This window comes from Gymnodraco acuticeps, unplaced genomic scaffold (genome assembly GCF_902827175.1).
Source record: "Gymnodraco acuticeps unplaced genomic scaffold, fGymAcu1.1, whole genome shotgun sequence".
Lineage (NCBI taxonomy): Eukaryota > Metazoa > Chordata > Actinopteri > Perciformes > Bathydraconidae > Gymnodraco > Gymnodraco acuticeps.
The window spans coordinates 230,078-246,708 of NW_022989828.1; positions in this window are offsets into that span (position 1 = coordinate 230,078).

A 16,631-nucleotide genomic window follows, 5' to 3' on the forward strand; every position below is an offset into this window, starting at 1 on the left:
TAAATTGCTCATAAAAGTCTGTCATGAGCAAAACAGGAACTTTATATGAATGAACAATGTTCATAAAAATGTCATGAACTGCTCTTTAAAATGGTTCATGAGCATTTTAAGAATTTTCGTTCATGAACATGACAAGTGAACATATAATGAGTTGTTCATGAATGTTTCATGAGTGCTCATGAACAGCTCATAAAGTCATGAACTCCATCTCGCAGGGGTTAGCCTTCCCAAATATTTGTGTAACTGCATCCTGGTAAAATAAAAATATAATGTCTTTGACATTAGCGCTGCTATGCAGCCACCTGTGCCCTGTACCACGAAGCCAGTTCAACAGACCCTGGATATGCTTGAGTTATCTTAACTAACCCTAACAAACGCGATCTCGCTAAACGGTCCTATGGCGCTGGTTATCAACTCGGTAAATCAAGCCAGGGTTTCTCTCTCCAGCTGAGAGCGCATTCACGTGAAAGGGGCGGGGTTAGCTACATTTGACCAATCACAAACAGGGACAAGTGTACTGCCCCAGTGAGATGATAGTGAACTGTTCATGAACTTGTCATGAGAAGTTCATGTAAATTCCGTGAACCATATTCATGAACAGCTTATAAACAGCTCATAAACAGCTCATAACAAAGTTGATGAACTGTTCATGAAAGTTCCATGAACATTAAATGGCACTAGGGCAGTTCATGAACTACTCATGAAACTCCTGTTCTGGAATGGTTCATGAACAATTCATGGAATATGGTTTTAGGCAGGTTCATGAACAATTCATGAAATGGAGTTTTCAGTGAGTGTAGGGATATTCAGTATTCAACCAAGAACATTTCAAGAATTGTTCATGAATTAACCATGGTTCATGAACATATCAAGAACTGTTCATAACAACTTCATGAACAGTTCATACCCAGTCACTGAATATAATTCAATGGCTGGCTATGAACTGTTCATGTGCATGAACTGTTCATGAACCATTGACTGTGGGTCAATTGGCAACCATAGAAAACAACAATTATGTCAATCACAATGGAACTTTATTCAAATTAACAAACATACAAACATACATGTATACAGGTGGAGCACTACAATTAATCCTATCACTATTTGAAGCACAGTTCTTGACACTCAGCTGCACACATTTTTTTGTTACGGGTCCCAAAAGCTTGGGTACCACAGCAACAATAAATGATTTCTGTAGAAAACAGAAAAGTGCAGCAGCAATAATTATACACAGGATCCGGTTGATCGTCTGGATTGCTTCTTATTCAAAATTCAAAGTACACAGTTACATTCAAATAGCTGTACTTTACAAACATCACATTTCTCCATTTAAGTTATCCGTCTGTCACAGTTCATTACTGTATCTCAAGGAGAAATTCAACATAGTCAATATAAACACATAACGCTATCAAATAATACTTTCTATCAATATATCTATCTTTACCAAATATAACATATTATGGAGATCCCAAAAATACACTGTCAATGTTAATAAACAAAAAACAAGGCAATGTGCCTGCAAGACCTCACTCAGGTAAACAAAACATATTACCCGTGCGCAGCAGCTAACCTGCCTGCGAGCCTTCGCTCAGGTCACATTTACCCAGGCGCGGCTGAAGCCCGCGAAAATGGCATCTATTGTTGCCGACAGTTTAGTATTTTTAAAATACCGTTACTATGTCAAACATGCTCAAAACTTTCTGACACACTCTCCTAAACATCTCCAACATCATATCTAATTCACACAAGTTAACATCGATCATTTTCATCATGTACTGACCTGTAGAAAACAGAAAAGTGCAGCAGCAATAATTATACACAGGATCCGGTTGATCGTCTGGATTGCTTCTGACTGGAGGGGCGGAAGTGTCCCCCCTAAGATAACCCATATGTCACCGCTCACCTGCCAAAGGTTCCACCTTGGCGCTACTTACTCGTACTGCTTCTCAAACAGTACAGATAAACCATAACATGATATGAATGTCACCAAAATAAATACAGATAATGTTCAGTTTCAAATGCACTATTGTTTTGTTTTAAGATTAAAAGTTTTAAAAAATAAAGAAATGTTCAAATAGTAGATGAATATTCAAGAGGTCTTTAAAATCATCACACTGATCATCAAAAGTTCATAAAATGCTCATGAATATTCAAAAATATTCTAAACTTGCCACAATCATCCAAAATTCATGAAATGCTCATAGTCATGAAAAGTTCATGAAATGCTCATGCAAACTTTTTGGGGTTTTAATTATAATTTTGTGATTGGCTGGATCATGAAAAGTTCATAAATTGCTCATAAAAGTCTGTCATGAGCAAAACAGGAACTTTATATGAATGAACAATGTTCATAAAAATGTCATGAACTGCTCTTTAAAATGGTTCATGAGCATTTTAAGAATTTTGGTTCATGAACATGACAAGTGAACATATAATGAGTTGTTCATGAATGTTTCACGAGTGCTCATGAACAGCTCATAAAGTCATGAACTCCATCTCGCAGGGGCGTCACCGTAGCAACCTGCTCGACAGGACGGGGGTTGCTGTTCAGCACCTCTCCACCAAAGTGTTTACTATCAGTTGTGATTTCTCATTTTACGGTAGATGGGAAAATGAGCTACGGAGAATATTTGGAGTGACTCTCATGCTGTGTAAAGAGTACAGTGTTCTTTAATATGGTAAAATATGTTAAACTAAAACGAAGAAAGTGAACACAGCGTGAAGGGCTGACAGAAACACAGGTGGGTGTTCCTGCTCTGTTTTAAAGTTGTTTTGCAAAAACACTGAGCTTTCATTTACACATGACTTTTGATGGTTTATGCTGCGTTTGCATCCTTTGGGATGGAAAGTAGCAATTGGTTTCCATTTGTATGACTTTTAAGTCATCTAGCATCTCAAGATTGCCGCTGTGCTTCTGATTTCACTCATCAATGAAGATTTTACAGTCCTTATGGTACAGGATGTTCTGGAAGTAAACAAAGGAGTCCAATGAAGGCGTTTCAGACCATTGACATGCGCACAAACCTATATAACACACAGGGAAGAGAAAAGCCCCAAAAGACCTCTTTAATATGTAACTAAGATGTTATTGTGCTGCTCACTAAATAAATGTTCTCCTGTCATTTCTGCCGGACTTTTACCCCGAGGTGCGCGGCCTGTTTACAACCCATCTTACCAACTGAGGTAAATACAAGTGTTTAACTGGCTTGGAGGCGTTTTCTTATTACTTGTCTTTGTACTTAACCTTAAACATTTTGTGCGAGTCGGTTGGTGTTTGTCAACTTCAAAAGTTTTCTAAGCAAACTTTTACACGCAATGAAAAAACTAGTTTCAGGCAACCACACCAGAGTATTTCACAATGTAGCATTTCTTTGTTGTGATTCACACTTCTTTCTTAAATGACTGCATATTGAAAGTGTTGTTTTGTGTCTCAGGGCCGTGAAGAGATCCTCAGGTACCTCATTCACACCAACGGTGTTTCAGGGCCGGTTCGGAGCTGGAGCTTGAAAAGCACCGGGTTTTCCTCTTCACACCGCAGCGGAGCAGCCTCTTAGCTCCGGAATCCGGTTCGTTTCAAGCACCAAAAAAATTGTCCGGCCAGAGCAAAAGCACCACATACGTCACGCTTACGTCGAGGCGGGGGCAGAGACAGATCAACTCCTGAACAACAACAAAAAGCCCGCGTTTTATCCAGTTTGTACACAACGATGGAGAAACTTAACAAGAGTTTCAGAGTTTCTGCCATAGACTGTATAAAGGTTTCTGCTAATGGTGAAGCAACGTGTCTGCGTGTTAAGGTGGAACCTGAGCATTCACGTTGATCACCTCTCATTATAACTCATTATAAATCTATAAAACTATAAATATTAAACTTTACTTCACGTGTTCATTTGAGAACAGCTGTTACATACCTGGGTGAAGGTTACAGTTAATTTAAATGAAAGATACAACGTTACTCCACACTCATGGTTCAGTCCACCTTAAGAAATAAGACCGACCTCAGAAGCAGTTGTGTTTTAAAAAAACCTTTATTGACACGAGTACACTTTTATAAGAATATAACTAAACCACAGAAATGACTCCGGAAAAGCTGCAGCTAGAGCCATAAGAAATGAATGCAACTGATTTCATCCGCGCGGTTTGGCTTTATGAAGCAGGCACGCAAACGGTTACGTCATGACGCAAACGATGATGTACATCTCGAACAAGCTGGTCTTAGCATGCTGTCATTCTGTAATGTGCTTTTTGATCAGTAACGCGTCTTTTCCTGAAGATCAAACTGCTGATGTCCAGACATTTCATGTACTTCCTGCTGTACTATTACTGTACCATAGTGGGAACTACTGCTTTGTTTTGACCCCAATGTGGCTGCTGTTTGCTGTAGAAGAACAAGGCATTTTGCTAAGCTGTTATGTACATATGTTATCGCTAGCAAAACATTTTGCACTTTACTGTAAGATTTGTTACGTGAATCTGTACAATTTGTGACGTGTTAGAATGGGGGGTGGGGCAGTTCAATGCTGAATGCAGCTTTCATTATTAGTATTATGATAAACTTTATTTTACTTGGACTTGATTTGATTCAAAAGACTTAACAGGAGCTTTGTGTTTTACATTTCCAATACTGACAATCTGACCTTCACGCCCACTAATGGTCAGCTGTCAACACTTCTCAGCTCTTTTTTATTTTCACTTTTCACACAACTGTTTCACTTCTTTTCTCCCCACTCCACGTCTGTGATGACTAGATGTTCATTCTGGTTTGAGTCTGGCTGCTTGTGACCGCTTTAAATACAACAGGTGGCACGACGCAGAATATCCAAACTCTTGTTTTATCTTTTTTTTAAAAAGCCTGAGGCATTCTCTGTGAAGGTGGGGTGATCATGTATCTACCTATCTCCGGTTAAGAAAATTAAAATGTACATTTTCAAGAGAATTCACAACGATATACCCAAGATAAGATACATGTCTTTACTGATGTGAAAACACCTTACTACTGCTCTTCTCTTTGTGCCCAGCATTCAGGGAGAAGTTTCAGTTGAACATCTCCGTCAAATGGCAGAGCCGCCACGCCACGTCCTCACCCCTCCACGCCACGTCCTCACCCCTCCACGCCCCCCTCCCGGCCTGGCCCGCCCTCCATCCAGGGATGCCATTGAACTCTGCAAAGCAGTGGGAGAACCCGCCCCCTCCCAGCTCCTCCCAGCTCCTCCCAGCTCCTCCGCCTGCGTCTCTTCCCTGGAGGGTCACCTCCCCTGCCCCATGGCGCTGCTGTGTCAGCTGTGCGAGGTGAAGGGTGTTGGGGAGCCGCACTACAATGTTAAGCTGAGCCACTGGGGGCCAGGGGCTTCATGTTCTTATTTTATCATGTGTCCGTCCCCGGGATAACCCCCAACTTCAAAGGGCTGGTCATGATCTTACCGGGACCCTCTGCCTACGCCACGCTGGGGAAAGCTCATCATGCTGCGGCTCTGCAGGTTCTGCAGGGATCTGCAACATTTAGCCCCTCCACCTGACTCACCACCCCCCTCCTGCAGCACTGTTTGCTTTGTTCATGTTATTCACAGATTCAATATTTCATCTTATTTTATCTGCATGCTTTTAGTATTCCACTTGTTTGTCTTTCAACTGCAGTGTTTTATTTGGGCATGCTTTTTACATGTGTAACTTTATTGGTTCCTCATTTTGAATAAATGAGATTGAAAGTTCGAATTGAAGCTCCAGGGCCGAGAGGAACAAGATGGCAGCCTGAGCTGAGAGCTCCGCACAACCTCAGTGATTAATTTGAGTTTTTTACCTCCACTCTATTATTGACTCGAAGAGTTGACATCTAAGGAAAGACTCCTGCTACAAAAAGAAAGAAAAAGAAGGAAGGATGCCAAGAAAAAACCCACGAGGCAACCAAGGCCTACCAGAACCGGAGGATGAGTCTCAAGAAATCCTTCGTTTGCTGAGATAATGTCCGAGTTAAAATCTCAACGTTCTGAGATAATTACTCGTCTCGATGGAATTGATAATCGTTTGGAGATTGTGACTAGTCAAGTCTCAACAATGAAAGAAGCACTAGCAAACTAGGTCCTTGAGAATCAACTTCAGCGTATGGACGAAGCTGAACAAAGAATGTCGACATTAGAAGACACCTTACAAGCTACAGCACGGGACCTTCACAGAGCCGACAAGTTGATAAAGACGCTGGAATCTAAGACGGATGATCTCGAAAATAGAGGGAGACGTAAAAACCTTGTTTTACTAGGGCTCCCAGAGAAGTCAGAAGGCAGCCAATTACTACTTCAATATATTCAACAAAAACTATCTTCCTGGCTCAAACTCTCCCTCGATCAGAATCTAGAGTTGGAGCGGGTTCACCGCTCTCTACGACCATATCCCGAACCAGGGAAGCCTCCAAGACCAATTATGATCCGCTTTCTACGAGTCAGAGATAAAGAAATGATACTGCAGTCTGCGAAGAAAATGTCAATCCACGAGGGTAATGCTAAACTCACCATTCGCCAGGATCTGTCTGCAGAGGTACGCCGAAAGCGCAAGGAGTTCGACCTGGTGATCAAATTATTCCTCGAAAAGGCATGTTCAGAGGGTTTGCTTATCCTCATCGGCTCCGTATTCTTCACAAAGAGAAGATTGTGTTTTTTGAAGACCCCAAAGAAGCCGACACCTTTGTCAAGCAGCTGCAGTAAGTCGCTATTTTTCTAACCTACCGGAGTGGAGGTAAGATGTACATTCTTTTTTCTCCTCTTCTCTCAATTAACTGTCATTGGGATTGTGGAAATCGCAAGGACACATTAAGAGGATTTTCCAGGATCTAACTGGTTCATTTGTATTTTGTTATATTTACCAGTGTCTTTGCTTCCGGCAACAAAGAATGACGTAACGGACCACACCAACAAAGAAGGTAGTGGAGGGGGTCTGACAAAACAGTAACATACCGTTCTGTTTAAAATACAACCTTCCTCCTCCACTTTTATTTTTGACAGTTAAGATATCACCATGTACACTCCTCCTCCGATCGTTCTTTTTTGATTTGTCTTGTTTTTTTATGGCAATATATTATTTGACATATAAATGATCGGATGGAATAATACCATGATGACATTTGGGATACGGATTTCTATCTACCCGTCCCCTGTTAAGGAGGAAAATGATGAAGAAATGTATTTATTTTCAATGAGAACTGAGGATGGGAGCTACAAGTTGCCAACACAAAGAGGACATTTCGTTAGATCTGAGATGTACATTTCTCTGACGTTTGTTTCTCTCTGGGCTACAACAAATTGGGTAGATGAATTGCCAGGGTCAGAAGACCCTGGTTTGGGTGGGATGTTATATTGTTTTCTTTTTGTGTTACATTAGTTTTAATGTTAAATAATAAAAGCAGTGACAATCCCTTTTGTGTATGGGGCCAAAATATACAATGTTACGGACCCAAATGGTCGGTTTGTTTTGGTTGTTGGTACTATTTTTGGAACCCCAATCACCTTTTCAAATATCTATGCTCCCAATATAGATGAACCAATGTTCATGTCAGACATGGTGCTGCTCTTCAAGGAAAATTGTAAAGGATTAGGACTGATGGGCGGCGATTTTAACTGCACTCTTAACCCTACACTCTAAAAACAAATGCCTTGGCTCAACAAAGAAAATCAACGCAACAGTTTGCATCGATGTTTATTGACTTAAGACAACTTCTAATGAAATTGTGTTAAAGCAACACAGTTATTTGAGTTAGGGGAGAAGGCTTTTCCTCTACAATCAGGTGTTTTTAATTACCACTTACCTAATAATTGTTAGCATAAACACAAGTTTTGAAGTTGATTACTCAAAAGATTAAGTTGTTCCAACTAGTTTTACCACATGATTTAAAATGAATTTGAAGTTGTTTGTACTTAATTACCCTCATTGTGAACACACGTTTTTAAGTTGACAACCATTTCTAAATTAAGTTGCTCCAAATATATTGTATTCTTAGCTTTTTCATGTTTTTGCCTTTTAAAGAAAGAAATTAATTGATTCCACAACAAAAATATTAGGCAATTCACTTTTGATTTTGAACTGCAGTTGTTTATTTCAACACATGATGTTTCAATCAGGAGAGACTTCATTTAGTTTGAACATTGATTGACAAATGCCATATGATAAGGTGCATGAACACCTGAAATCACAACTGACTGCAGGAGAGAGGAGAACCATTTTATAGTGTGGCTGCAGCACGCTGATTGGCTGCTGGAGAATGAGGTGAAATGTAATAGGTTAAAGAGAACGCCTGTGATGAGCTGATTATATGCAGCTGCAGAGTGAAAGTATACACACCCAGTCTTCCTGAAAGAACTTGCGCTGAGCTTCATTTCAATCTTGAGAAAAAAGATAAATAACACAAATTGAAATTGCCCCACAAATAATAAATAAACACATTAGCCATATTACCATGGGACATAGCAAATAAATGCTGCCATCACAACGAAGTTAGAGGCCTTTGCATATTTAAAACCAGTGCCAAATATGTCAAATCTGTAAAGTTTTTGTCAAACTACAGAAACAAACTCTCTATAGGCTCTGTGCACAAGATGGCGTCTATCAACTTCCGGCGGCTGGGTGTGCGGCTGAGTACTTCCGGTTTGAGTACAGAACTTTGACAGCTTATGTCACACCAAGAGCAAGAATGAGCGGATTTCGGGGTAAAGAAAAGCGATTGGCCTTCCAGCGTGTAAGAAAGTCGGCACTACATTGCTGTGTGCCCCTTTGTACAAATTTGTCCCGTTATCAGAATCAGAATACCTTTATTAGTCCCACAGAGGGGACATTTGCAGCGTTACAGTAGGAAAGAGCCACAGACAGCTTAGTGTTGAATATCTTACATGCGTTAAAAAGTACTAAGTTATAATATAATAAACAATATGCTAAAAAAGTACTAAGTTATAATATAATAAACAATATGCTAAAAAAAAGATAAAAAGTTACATAATTTTCAAAAAAACAAATCAAATCTACAAATCAAATCCTGTAGCAGTTCTTAGGATTTAGCAGCCCGGTATATTACAGTTATTAAAGATGGTATATGTATATAAAGTATATATTGCACATAAAGCACATATTGCACATAGTTTGACGGTATTTAACAGCAGCAAGTTACACAATGTTATAATCGGGAGATAAGTGTCCATTCATTACGATAAGCCTGGGCAACAACGATTAAAAGATTTCTTGCTCCCAAACCAATTGTGTATTTCATTACAAAAAGTAGTTATACCATACTATGTTTAGGTACTAATGAATGATATCCTCAAAACAAACGCACACATAAATAACAAAGGAAAATACATAATTTAATAAATCCACAATATGATAACATTTTACAGATTAATTTAATAAACTTTTACAAAACATAGGTTGATGTTATATCGGGGGGAAAAATACATATTTAAACATTTCAATTAGTCTGCATATTTAAGTAATGCTAGTTTATATAACAGATGAACAGATGTACAATATCCAGAAAGTAGATGCAAAAAATATATAATGTGTGCATTTCCAACATACCCTCTGAAAGAGTGTTAGTCGTTGAGTTGAGTAGTGAGCCATTCGGTTTTTTTTTTTTTCGTGGTGCGATGTCTGCTGAGAAGTCCTTGTATACCTCGCTGACTTTGAGGACATCTGGGTCTGGCAGCTCCCCCCGCACGGCCTTGTAACGTGTACTCCTTTGAACATGTTTATATGATAATTAGGACTTTAAGAACAATTTTACACTCAGACAACAATCACAAAGTTGTAGCAGGCTACATACAATTACTTAGGACAATAGATATTACCTTACACCGTCAGCAACTGTAAACTGCTTTGGCATAGTGGAAATGAACACCATGTCACTCACTATGCCTGGTTTCACACCCTATTAATTACACAAAATAATTGTCAAATTAATTGAAATGGTCGTTGATACAACATACTAAATCAGCTCTTGGCACAAAGGAAATACTCATTAAACCGTGGATTGGTAGTGAACTAGGGGTGCAACAACTAATCGACTTAATCGATTAAAATCGATTACCAAATTAGTTGGCAACTAATTCAGTCGTCGATTCGTTGGTGACGTCATCACATGTGTTCTACACCCCGTTAAGCTCCAACGTTATCGCTCTTTTTTATCGGTACAGGAGACATTTAAAACATGTCATATGTATTATTGCTACATAAACATTATATCGCAGTCTTAGTGTCGCCAACTCCGTTTCTAATATGCAATATGACTACAAAATGCGTCTATAATATATTTTCGATCTTCCCAATTCAGACGAGAGATCTCTCCCCCGCCTGCTTGCGAGGGGGCGGGGCAGTTTACACACACACGCAGCTGCTACATGCATGCAACACACACACACGGAGAAGATGGCGGAGAGAACGCGCTCCGAGTAGGGTGACCAGGTCCCAACAAACCAAATGTGGGACAAGGAGTATGTGTGTGTGGGACACCCTCTCAACAGCACCACACCCCCCCCCCGGGAAAAAAATCTCTATTTCTATACTGTTTAATTTGGTTTATTCAACAGCATCCAACAAACAATGACAGAAAGTGAGGTTAAAATGCAGTAACAATTTAGTATCTTAATAAATAAAAGTAAACTAAGGCTAACCAAGGCAGCAGGCATTATTCACTTCAAGTGTTTAGAAATGCATCTTCCTAATTCAACTAGTGTATTACCTGTACAAGTAGGCACAACATCAATTAATAGATCAAATAAAACCACAAGTACAAATCAAAACTGGCCAGGAGGGAACAAAAACATAATACATAAAATAAAATAGCTTTCAGTTTTGTGCATCACAGCAACAACAGGTGGGGCCCCCCCACAGTGTGTGGGCTATTTTGTCACGTAGAACCACTGGTGTCTTTAACTCTGTCAAACAACTCTCCACAGAGGCAGGGGCTATCTGTTATTATGGACGCTGCTTTTGTACGACCACATGACATTTTCTTTACTATGTCAGAGTCTGGAAAAATGGTCGGCGCTAGCTTGTTACCACAGTCACTATGGTAACACTGGTTATTTCTGCTGCTGTTACCTTGTCTGAGTGGCCATCATTTTTTGGTTGGAGTAGGAATGTCTCCATATAGTGGGATGTCTCTTTTTGAGCGACACGTTTCTTGTGAGAATCGCATTCTCTGTGTCTTTTGACGTCGTATTCACCGCCATGTGAAATTGAAAAATTACTCTTGCAAAGATTGCAAAAACCTCTCTTACCCCCTAATCGCACCAGGAGCGTCTGCGCTGCGGCTGCGCCGCGCTGCGTCCTCCTCCTGCGTCCTAACCCACCAGGCGCGTTTCAAAACGTTGCGGAAGCGGAGCGTCTTGTGTGCAGCCTCGCAGTTGTTCGATGAACATTCCACTTCCTGCCTGCGCCGCGCTGCGCCGCGTCAAAAATAGGATTCATCCTATATTTTAGAAATGTCTTGCGGCGAGGAGCTTCTGGGACGCTTCGAGCCGCGGCACAGCGTGGCGCAGCGTGTCTGGTGGAATAGCACCCATTGACTAGAGTGGCCGCGATCGCTAAAAACGCCGCAGCCGCAGCGCAAACGCTCCTGGTGGGATTAGGGGGTGAGAGTCGCCCTGCACTGGCTTCACCCACGGGTAAGTGTGTTCCATGTGCATCTTCTTTTCTTCTTAGCTGTAGTTTCAGTTTCCTCCATTTTCCATAACCTGCTGCGTCGCCTGCGTTATTGACTGACTTTCGTTGTTGTTGTTTGGCGGGGCCGCGGGGGGGTGTGTGTGACTGAGTTACTCTCATTGGTTAACACTTGACCCGCCGTGTGTTACAGTTTGATTGACAGCAAACACACCCCCGTGATGATAGCCTTCCCTGCTTTCTCAACAGCCATTGGATAAATCTGATTTTAAAAGAAAAGCGTTTTAGCCTATCAAAATGAAATATGCGGAACATGGTCTCAATTTGCGGGACGCACCAAAAGTCGTGAAAATGCTGTGCAGTCCCGCACAAAGCGGGACATCTGGGGCCTCATTTATAACGCCGTGCGTAGGATTCACGTGGGAAGGTTGCTTACGTAGTAGAAATCCAAAAAATAGGTACAGAAATGTTCCGACATTTTCCGATTCACCAAACATTGCGTACCGCCGAGGAAAGTGCGTACGGCACTTCCTACGCCGGTTTCCCTTTATAAATCACAATCGACTCGAAATGCGGTGCAGCTTTTGCGGGCTTCACGTAACGCCCATATTTGCCTATAAATAGTCAAAGAAACGCCCATTCATTCATTTTGACTGACTGCATGAAGAAGATCGCAGGAAATGACGACAGAACAGCTAAAAAAGACATCTCACACCGTGTCAGATTTTGGTTATTTGGGGAGGTCGAGATAAATCATATTGTTTGGTGGATGCAGTTTGAACCAGAGTAGCAGCATGGAGGTCGGATCGTCACCAAAATAAATAAGTGGTCCGAAAAAGGTTAATGACAAAAAAAATACACATAGCCTTCCTCAGGCAGTGTGTTTGTACCGGGGACAGGAGACCCCCACTTGATGAGACTGTAAGAAGTGATCGGGGAATCCCTCCGGAGTGGAGTCATGACGACTGGATCTGAATTATGTTTTTGTATTTGGTGGTTTGTGTCCCAGCTGTCGATCAGCTGTGCGCAGCGTCTCCACTGCAGCCTGTGCGTCTCCCCCCCTCCCCCCCGCAGCAACTCTATATATCCACCAGTTAAAGGAAATACAACTAATGTGTTGTGTTATATTTGCTGTACAATTGACCACATATGGTGTTCTTAGTTTCCATACCTCCTGTGTTTTACGAGCGACTTATCAAGTCTTGGCAAACGGCATAAAACACGATTAAACATGATAGTATGCAACACGGCGTCAGTTTAAAGTAATGCTGTCCTCCTGCTTACCGCATCATTTATGAGAAAACATTTCATAACATTAACGCAACATATTCGAGGTGGTTTTAAATAACATATCCGTATTTATTTATTTCTCCAAGTTATGTTTTTGTGTGCACTGAGGAGTCTCAAACAGGCGTTTGTTTAATCATTTTAAGATTGGCTTTAATCAATGTTTGAAAATGAATTATTCATATATGATAAATGAGGGTAACATTTTATTTATGGTATTATTTCCACATATTTCTCTCCATTCTTCCTTCTGCCAACGCGGTGTCGCAGTTTCTCGTCTCTCCCGTTTTTGTGCTTAGTGCGTACGCATGGGTTAGAGTTTGCGTGGAGGACCGCACATTTTCCCGTCAAGTTAGTATTTTATAAATCGCAAACATTTCGTAGAAACTGGCGTACGCCATTTTTTGAGCGTATATCCCTTTATAAATGAGGCCCCTGGTCACCCTGGCTCCGAGGTGTGGTTAAACTTTAGCCGTCTCGATGTGGACAATGCTCGTTACCAAAAGTGCAATAACAGTTTAGCATGTAAGGGCGGTAACACGAGCAATTTGTCTAAACATTTAGCAAAAGTGCTCCCCATCCAGACGGAGGAATGCACCGGGTTCCACTGTCCACGAGTAACGTTTCCACGTCAGGTGTTATGTATGCTAGCAGCAACACACAGAGTTAACTCAGTTATAAAAATATAGGTTAATGATTAGAGGTAACTGAGTTATTTATTTTGTTAGTTTCAGCTATTCTGTTTACAGGTCTGTTATCACATTATTTAATATGATTTGTTAAAACATTGTTGTTTCTTTTGATGTGAAATATTATGCATTTAATTAAAAATAAAAAGCAATGTTAGTTTTGTTCACAATTTGTTTAGTTAGTTTACCTTATTTCTTGTCAAAAGAACCGTTAATACTATCGTTAAAAGGACCGGATCGATAAGCAGTATCGATATAAGTAGTAGTACAGTTAAAACCTTAACGATCCGAATAATCAAATTAGTCGTTTGTTGCAGCCCTATAGTGAACACATACTGTACTTACCATGGTTCGTGGCTTGTGCCATCGCTGCTCTGTTTCAGTGCAGCTGAGGACAGGGGGGACAGCAGCCAGGTTGAGTGTGGAGTAGTGTGCGGTCTGGAACAGCAGTGCAACATTGTGGTTGCTGAGTGCTGTTCCAGCTACACAGGAACACTTTGCCACTGCAATCTCCACAGGTGAACAGTTCTTAAAACAAAATGTCAGTCATTTTACATTTAGGACACTGCTTCAATACAACACAGACAAATGAAAAAGCTGAGAGCAGGCTGATCAGGCAAGTAATAGGTGTGGGAAAAGGCTAAACCATCCCCAGTGAGATGATAGTGAACTGTTCATGAACTTGTCATGAGAAGTTCATGGAAATTCCGTGAACCATATTCATGAACAGCTCATAAACAGCTCATAACAAAGTTGATGAACTGTTCATGAAAGTTCCATGAACATTAAATGGCACTAGGGCAGTTCATGAACTACTCATGAAACTCCTGTTCTGGAATGGTTCATGAACAATTCATGGAATATGGTTTTAGGCAGGTTCATGAACAATTCATGAAATGGAGTTTTCAGTGAGTGTAGGGATATTCAGTATTCAACCAAGAACATTTCAAGAATTGTTCATGAATTAACCATGGTTCATGAACATATCAAGAACTGTTCATAACAACTTCATGAACAGTTCATACCCAGTCACTGAATATAATTCAATGGCTGGCTATGAACTGTTCATGTGCATGAACAGTTCATACCCAGTCACTGAATATAATTCAATGGCTGGCTATGAACTGTTCATGTGCATGAACTGTTCATGAACCATTGACTGTGGGTCAATTGGCAACCATAGAAAACAACAATTATATCAATCACAATGGAACTTTATTCAAATTAACAAACATACAAACATACATGTATACAGGTGGAGCACTACAATTAATCCTATCACTATTTGAAGCACAGTTCTTGACACTCAGCTGCACACATTTTTTTGTTACGGGTCCCAAAAGCTTGGGTACCACAGCAACAATAAATGATTTCTGTAGAAAACAGAAAAGTGCAGCAGCAATAATTATACACAGGATCCGGTTGATCGTCTGGATTGCTTCTTATTCAAAATTCAAAGTACACAGTTACATTCAAATAGCTGTACTTTACAAACATCACATTTCTCCATTTAAGTTATCCATCTGTCACAGTCCATTACTGTATCTCAAGGAGAAATTAAACATAGTCAATATAAACACATAACGCTATCAAATAATACTTTCTATCAATATATCTATCTTTACCAAATATAACATATTATGGAGATCCCAAAAATACACTGTCAATGTTAATAAACAAAAAACAAGGCAATGTGCCTGCAAGACTACACTCAGGTAAACAAAACATATTACCCGTGCGCAGCAGCTAACCTGCCTGCGAGCCTTCGCTCAGGTCACATTTACCCAGGCGCGGCTGAAGCCCGCGAAAATGGCATCTATTGTTGCCGACAGTTTAGTATTTTTAAAATACCGTTACTATGTCAAACATGCTCAAAACTTTCTGACACACTCTCCTAAACATCTCCAACATCATATCTAATTCACACAAGTTAACATCGATCATTTTCATCATGTACTGACCTGTAGAAAACAGAAAAGTGCAGCAGCAATAATTATACACAGGATCCGGTTGATCGTCTGGATTGCTTCTGACTGGAGGGGCGGAAGTGTCCCCCCTAAGATAACCCATATGTCACCGCTCACCTGCCAAAGGTTCCACCTTGGCGCTACTTACTCGTACTGCTTCTCAAACAGTACAGATAAACCATAACATGATATGAATGTCACCAAAATAAATACAGATAATGTTCAGTTTCAAATGCACTATTGTTTTGTTTTAAGATTAAAAGTTTTAAAAAATAAAGAAATGTTCAAATAGTAGATGAATATTCAAGAGGTCTTTAAAATCATCACACTGATCATCAAAAGTTCATAAAATGCTCATGAATATTCAAAAATATTCTAAACTTGCCACAATCATCCAAAATTCATGAAATGCTCATAGTCATGAAAAGTTCATGAAATGCTCATGCAAACTTTTTGGGGTTTTAATTATAATTTTGTGATTGGCTGGATCATGAAAAGTTCATAAATTGCTCATAAAAGTCTGTCATGAGCAAAACAGGAACTTTATATGAATGAACAATGTTCATAAAAATTTCATGAACTGCTCTTTAAAATGGTTCATGAGCATTTTAAGAATTTTGGTTCATGAACATGACAAGTGAACATATAATGAGTTGTTCATGAATGTTTCATGAGTGCTCATGAACAGCTCATAAAGTCATGAACTCCATCTCGCAGGGGGGACAGCGCAGCGTCATACTTCATTAATGAAAAGTAAACTAATATTAGACAAATATGAACTTTAAACATCCATGATGACTTAAACATATAATCCAGGATAAGCCACATAGTTGCTGCAAGGTGAATACAGAACAACTCGTTAAAAAATAAACTACCGAGTGTTTGAAAGCGTACAACAGTTTTATGATACTGCCCCATCTAAAACACGAGGGGATCTGACTTTATTACATTTGAGTTGAGTGTTTCGTCAACTTAATGTGTTGCTTAAAATAATACGTCTGCATACAGTATATGTGACAATGTAACTAAGTGTTGCACGGCCAGATACGGCTCG